The sequence below is a fragment of the Peromyscus eremicus genome, chromosome 6 (assembly GCF_949786415.1).
Source record: "Peromyscus eremicus chromosome 6, PerEre_H2_v1, whole genome shotgun sequence".
NCBI lineage: Eukaryota > Metazoa > Chordata > Mammalia > Rodentia > Cricetidae > Peromyscus > Peromyscus eremicus.
This window is the reverse complement of record NC_081421.1, coordinates 60368546-60375455: the sequence shown is the minus strand read 5'-3', so window position 1 is coordinate 60375455 and position 6910 is coordinate 60368546. Positions and strand designations below refer to the sequence as shown.

General features: G+C 43.6%; 1 non-coding gene across 1 annotated transcript; it reads right to left on the bottom strand.

Annotated features, from left to right (window-relative positions):
* Nucleotides 1-4554: 4554 nt before the first annotated feature.
* LOC131913999 (U6 spliceosomal RNA) lies at nt 4555-4661 on the bottom strand. Its single transcript, XR_009380060.1, has one exon. It is a non-coding gene; the product is annotated as a U6 spliceosomal RNA (small nuclear RNA).
* Nucleotides 4662-6910: the final 2249 nt, after the last annotated feature.

Below are 6910 nucleotides of genomic sequence, written 5' to 3'. Positions count from 1 at the left end.
TCACTGTGACAGAATCCCTGAGAAAATAATATAAGAGGGAGACATGTTTATTTTGGCTCACAGGCTCAGAGGTCTCGGTCTGTGACCAGCCCGGCTCTACTACTTGTAAGCTTGTAGCAAGGCAAAATGTCATGTTGGACAGTCATGTTGGGAAAAGGATGCTAAGCACACAGTGGACAGGAAGTAGGATATCACCTCATTACCTTCCTCTACTTCCTCTAAGTAGGTGCTACTTCCTAACTTCCTCCAACTCATTAGCCCCTTTAGGACCCGTAACTTCTCATCAGCACGACCAGCTGTGAACCAAGGCTTCAAAAGTCTTGGGTGGGGACATTTCAGATTCAAGCCATAGCAACTAGTTACCAAAGACACGAACACGTAATAATAGATCAGTGAGAGTGCTTTGGTTGTGAACACTTAATAAAACCCATTCCCATGAATCATGTTCACAGACAATAAGGACATTTACTATGTTGTAAGACAAGGAAGTTCAGGGCTAGGGCAGGGTTGATTGATGTTGTTGGTTAACAATGATACAAAAACTAGAGGATTCTTCCGTCCCTTCAGGTGTGTCACACCAGGTCACCTGCTGCCCTCAGACAACGGGGAAGTAGCTGCAGTAATTCTTGACATCGTAACCCAGACATGCTAACATCCAGAGAAAGAAGGGCCCCTGGCAGCCATGAGGAAGTCTTTTTAAGAACCCTACAAAGTTGGTCACATGCTTATTTGGAAACCAATTACTGGTCCCTTGACCTGGTGAAGGGACCACCCGTCGGACGGCAGGTTCACCGTAAGCCATGTTAAAGAGAAAGGGGGAATAAGTATTCTCTTAATGGAACAGTGTACTTTTCCTTACCAGAATTCCCTTCCCCAGTATACACCCTGACAGGGCCACAGACATAACTTTTCCTTTTCTTCTATCTCTGTCCTAAACGTGCTTTCCCTAAAACTTTGAATTTCCTTACTCAAGCCCCTTCCTTGCCATGTGACTGCCTCCCCATGCAGCTGTTGTCCATATTAATTAAGTTGGCTTCCCCCCCCCCGCCCCCCCCCCCCCCCCGCCCCTTCTCCACTTTCCCCCTCTGGGCAGTTGGTCTGCTCAGAGATTTTTTTTGTTTTGTTTTGTTTTGTTTTGTTTTTGTTTTTCAGACAGGGTTTCTCTATGTAGTTTTGGAGCCTGTCCTGGAATTCACTCTGTAGACCAGGCTGGCCTCAAACTCACAGAGATTTGCCTGGCTCTGCCTCCCGAGTGCTGGATTAAAGGTGTGTGCCACCGCTGCCTGCAGGATTTTTCTTTTAAACTCAAACAAAATTGTCCTCAAACTTCTGTTTAAGTACATTCTGTTGTTGTTTGTTTTTGTTCTTTTGTGGGGCCTGCCACCCTGCTCCCAAATAAATCTCACATGGAGGCTTATTCTTAAATATGAATGCCTGGCCTTAGCTTGGCTTGTTTCTTGCCAGCTTTTCTTAACTTTAAGTTATCCCATCTACCTTTTGCCTCTGGGCTTTTACCTTTTCTTACTTCTGTAAATCTTACTTTCACTCTTACTCTGTGGCTGGCTGTGTGGCTGGGTGGCTGCCCCTGGAGTCCTCCTCCTTCTCTGGATACTTCTTCCTTGGTCTTTAACCTCCAAGATTTCTACTTCTATATATTCTCTCTGTCTGCCAGCCCCGCCTATTCTTTCTCCTGTCTTGCTATTGGTCATTCAGTTCTCTATTAAACCATCAGGTGTTTTAGACAGGTACAGTAACACAATTTCACAGAGTTAAACAAATGCAACATAAACAAAAGCAACACACCTTAAAATAATATTCTACAACAACATTCTTAAATTATTTTATTAACTATATTAAGACCCCCAGGAGGGGACTCTGATTTCTTGCTATCATCTGCTGATCATACAGGGACACCACAAAACTTTATGTATGGGATAAATAATAGAGAGTCAACCATATTTTGTAAGGTCTGTAGCAGGGCAAGACCGTGCAGAAGTTCCTCCATCTTGTATCCTTGATGAGGTCATTTTAGGTTTAACTAGGACTTGACCTCTTTGATGGAGAATCCCATGGAAAATTACCCAACTCTCTTCCAAGATCCCAAGGTCAAGATGCCCCAGCTAACCTATCTTAGTTTCTGTTAAACCCACCTGCTTGTGCAGAACCACCTCCAGCTAATAGCTTATCCTAGCTCAGAATCCCTTCCAGCTAAGCACTGATCTTAGCTTCTGTCATTGCTTGCTTACACAAAGCCGGTCATCCCCGCCCCCCAACACACACACACACACACACACACACACACACACACACACACACCGCAGCTGCCAAGAAAGATGCCAGAACATGGTTTTTGCCTTTGAAAACCCCGTGCTCTGGACACTCAGGGCTATACCTGGGTCTTCCAAATACTTAGGTGTAGTCCCAATCAGCTAGAATAAAGACTTTCAGTTAGCTATAAATTGTGTCTGAGTGGCCATCTCTGGTGGGCTCCCACAACAGGCCTTTTACTTTTGTTGGGGTGTCCTTAGTTTTCTCTTGTCTGGAACTTGTTACTGTTGCTAACACTGATGAGATCTCAGTATTTCATGCTCATGTTTTGATGAAAAATGCTGTTTTTGCACCAAACCCAGAACTATCACCAAAGTGCTATTGTTCTTGTGTAATCACCAAAAAGGACATATGTGTCTGAGCACTTGGCTTGAAAAAAAAAATTATAGACTTTGGAAAAAGGTCTGGGTATAAATGAATTCACATGAACTATGGCATACATGTGAGACTGTTTAATCACATGTAATTCATTGTAATTAAAGATTCAAAATTAATAATCAAAGTAGTTATCAGTGAATTCAAAAGAGCAGTGTAGGTGAGAGGGTACTGTGCTATGAATTCCATAAAATCAGATTGCAGGAAAATACTTCAGCCCCTCTAAGAAGTAAAGGGTTTAAGGTGTAGGGATTTAGCATAGTTGGTAAAATGTTTGCATTGTATATATGAAGCCCTAGGTTCAATCCCCAGTACCAAATAAACTGGGCATGGGGTACGTGCCAGTAATCTCAGCCCTTTGGAGGCCGAGATGACAAGGTCAGAAGTTTCAACCTCCTTCTCAGGAAATAGCAAATTCAAAGCAATCACAGGCTACATGAGACCGTATCTCAAGAATAAAAAGTAAATAAGTGGACTGGAAAGACAGATCAGGGTTTAAGAATTTTACTGAATGCTTACTGCTCTTGCAGAAGACCAGAGTTCAGTTCCTGACACCCACCCTGGGTGGCCCATAACTGCCTGCAGCTACAGCTCCAAGGCAATCCTTTGCCTCTGGTTTCCAGAGGCACCTGCACTCATGTGCACATACCCACATATAGCACATGTACACATAATTTAAGTTAAAATAAATCTTAAACAAACAAAAATAATAAGACCAGCAAGATGGCTGGGTGTAGCAGGAATCTTATTAATAAAATCAAACCTGAGGCCAGTTATTAGGGTGAATGCTGGAAGATCAGAGAAGCAGAACAAGCCACAGCTTCCTCACCTCGACAGTTCCTCAGCTGATCCTGTTTCCTCAGACTGGAAGCTTCTGTGTCCTCATCCGAATGGGTCTCAGCTGAACTGCTGCTTGAAAGCCTGAAATGCTTAAACAGCCAAATTCTTCTAGTTTCTGGTCCTCACACCTTATATATCTTTCTGCTTTCTGCCATCACTCCCTGGAATTAAAGGCTCACTTTCTGGGATTAAAGGTGTGAGTCACCATGCCTGGCTGTTTCCAATGTGGCCTTGAACTCACAGAGATCCAGAGGGATTTCTGCCTCTGGAATGCTAGGATTAAAGGTGTGTGCTACCACTCCCTATCCTCTATGTTTAATATTGTGGCTGTCCTGTTCTCTGACCCCAGATAAGTTTATTAGCATGCACAATATTTTGGGGGACACGATACCACCACAGCTGGGTAGATAAAAGCATTTGCAGCCAAGCCTGAGGACCTGGGTTCCGTTTCCGGAACCCATATGGCAGAAGGAGAGAACCAGCTCCTGCAGGCTGTCTTCTGTCTCCACAACTACCCACTCACAAAATAAATAAATGTAATAATAATAATAATAAGAGAGAAGTAAAGAGGCCGAATCTTACCGAGGATCACTACAGAGGCACCTAACCTTATGGACAGGTGTGTGTCTTCATTCCTAGCAGGTCAAACAAAAGATGTGGACAGAGTTGTTAACTGTTGAATAAACTTTTTAAAAAGCACCCAGAACACCTTTCAATTCCTTGTTTTGTTCTGTGATATTGGGAAACAAACTGATATCAGGCAAGCACTATTACTTAGCCACACCCTCAACTCCTTTTTACTTTTTATTTTGAGATACATTCTCCCTAAATTACCCAGGCTAGCACTGAACTCTCTCTACTCTAGCCTCAGCCTCCTAAGTATCTGGGATTACTTGGCCTGTGCCACCAGGCCCAGGTCAAAAAAAGCCTCTTTGTTTGTTTGAGACAAGGTTTCAAGAAGCCGACGGTAGCCTCAAACTTGCTATCCAGATAGTCTTTCTTTTTTTTTTTTTTAATATGGAATGCTTCACGAATTTGCATGTCATCCTTGCGCAGGGGCCATGTTGATCTTCTCTGTATCGTTCTAATTTTAGTCTATGTGCTGCCGAATCGAGCACCCAGATAGTCTCGAGTTCCTGGTCTTCCTGCCTTCACTGCCCAAGTGTTAGGATTATGGGCATGTGCCAGGAAGCCCCGATCAAAACCATTGGTTTTGTTAAGTGAGGGGTTTTACATATGTCTAATTGAGTGCACAAATTCTTCAATGGAAAAGAAAGTAAGATGTTCTCAGTCCTTTCCCTTTATAATTCTGATATAGCTGATTTATTTTATTTACGATATACTTGTACCACTGTCACACAGTTGGTATGGTCAAAGGCTGGCCCTGGCAGCCCTAACCATCAGGTCACCTGTCCTTAAAATGCCAACTAATGGCATAAATGACAGTGAAAAGTGGAGAAAGGAGATTTATTCAATGTAACCATATTAGGAAGAGGAAGAGTCACACCCACATCCATTTCAGGAGGGTATGGTTTTCTATTGTTGTTGGGTTTTTTACTCTTTTTTCTTTTGGGGGTCCACCACCTAGCTCCCTAATAAATCACACATGGAGTCTTATTCTTAAATATGAATGCCCGGCCTTAGCTTGGCTTGTTTCTTGCCAGCTTTTCTTAACTTTAAGTTATCCCATCTACCTTTTGCCTCTGGGCTTTTACCTTTTCTTACTTCTGTAAATCTTTTTTTTTTTTCTTTTTTTTTTTTGGTTTTTGAGACAGGGTTTCTCTGTGTAGCTTTGCGCCTTTCCTGGAACTCACTTGGTAGCCCAGCCTGGCCTCGAACTCACAGAAATCCACCTGGCTCTGCCACCCGAGTGCTGGGATTAAAGGTGTGCGCCACCACCACCCGGCTACTTCTGTAAATCTTATTTTCACTCTTACTCTGTGACTGGCTGGGTGGCTAGGTGGCTGGCCCCTGGACTCCTCCTCCTTCTCTGGCTACTTCTTCACTCGTCCATGTCTCTTGTTCCTCAACCCCTCCTCCTAGATTTCTCCTATATATTCTCTCTGCCTGCCAGCCCCACCTATCCTTTCTCCTGCCTCGACAATGGCTGTTCAGCTCTTTATTAGACCATCAGGTATTTTAGACAGGCAAAGTAACACAGCTTTACAGAGTTAAACAAATGCAACACACCTTAAAATAATATTCTGCTACAGTTTTCATTTAAATAGAGGGCACCAGGTCAATAACTTACAAGTCTGAGTCAGGTGCAGTCCCGCCTCTCATTGACCCACCACTGTCTCCGTGGCAGGCAGCCTCAAGGTGGCCTAAAGAGTTCATTTCTAAGTCTGTACAATCTCTTCCTGGGTAGCAAGTTCCCTGGTCAGCACCAGGAGTTCCGTCTTTTCCTTCCACAGCATGCAATTCCTGAGGAAATTTCAATTTTTTGAAGTCCATTTGTTTCAGTAATCTCACCGCCCCAGGGGTGAATGAAAGTGTCCCTCTTTAAGATGCCTTTACTCTTATAAGAGGTCGGAAGGCCTTATTGCTAAAGGTGCTACCCACTTTGGGGAGAGCACACAAATCAATCAAGCTGCAGTTGGGTTGCAAGCTCCCTCCCCACTGGCCAACACTGCTAGTGCTAGAAGGTGCTGTGCAGGCTGCTGAGAGAGAAGGGATCCACCGGCTTACCCAGCTGGGAATCCTCTATGATACGATATGGATCTGCCGGACAAGATTTGCCCATTCAGATAACAGTGGCATGATTGTTTGTGGGTAACCAGCTGATTTCTGATTGGATTTGAGGCCCACACGGTTGGAAGGAACACGTACCTGGTACTGTAAACTGGGTCAAAAGCCTAGGGCTGGGGAGGTTCAAGGCCCTAGTGTAGAACTTAAATTGGTCAAGTGCTGTTGACTGTTTGGTCTTAAACAGAATATCAGTACCACCCACTCCAAGGCCCAGAGAGCATCATGGGAAAAGGAACTCAAAGATTTTAATTTGGGGGACTGCCAAGAAACAGTCTCCGGATGACATGGCCAATGTAATCATGAACACAAAATAGCTACAGCTACCTGCACAACCCCTGCACACGCACACACACAAATGAGACTAATCGGGAAAAGGAAGGGTGTCTTCAGGAGTGGGAGGGGACAAGGTGATGTGGAGGAACATGTTCATAGTATATTGTGTATGAGACTATCGAAAACTAAACTTAAAATGTGAAAAAAAAAAAAAAAAAAGAATAACATTATTGTTTCCAGGACGGTCATAGCAATGGTTTCCAAACTTTTCTAATCATAACCTACAGTTAAGAATAAAATATTTCATACAGTGACCTAACTACACACACACACACACACACACACA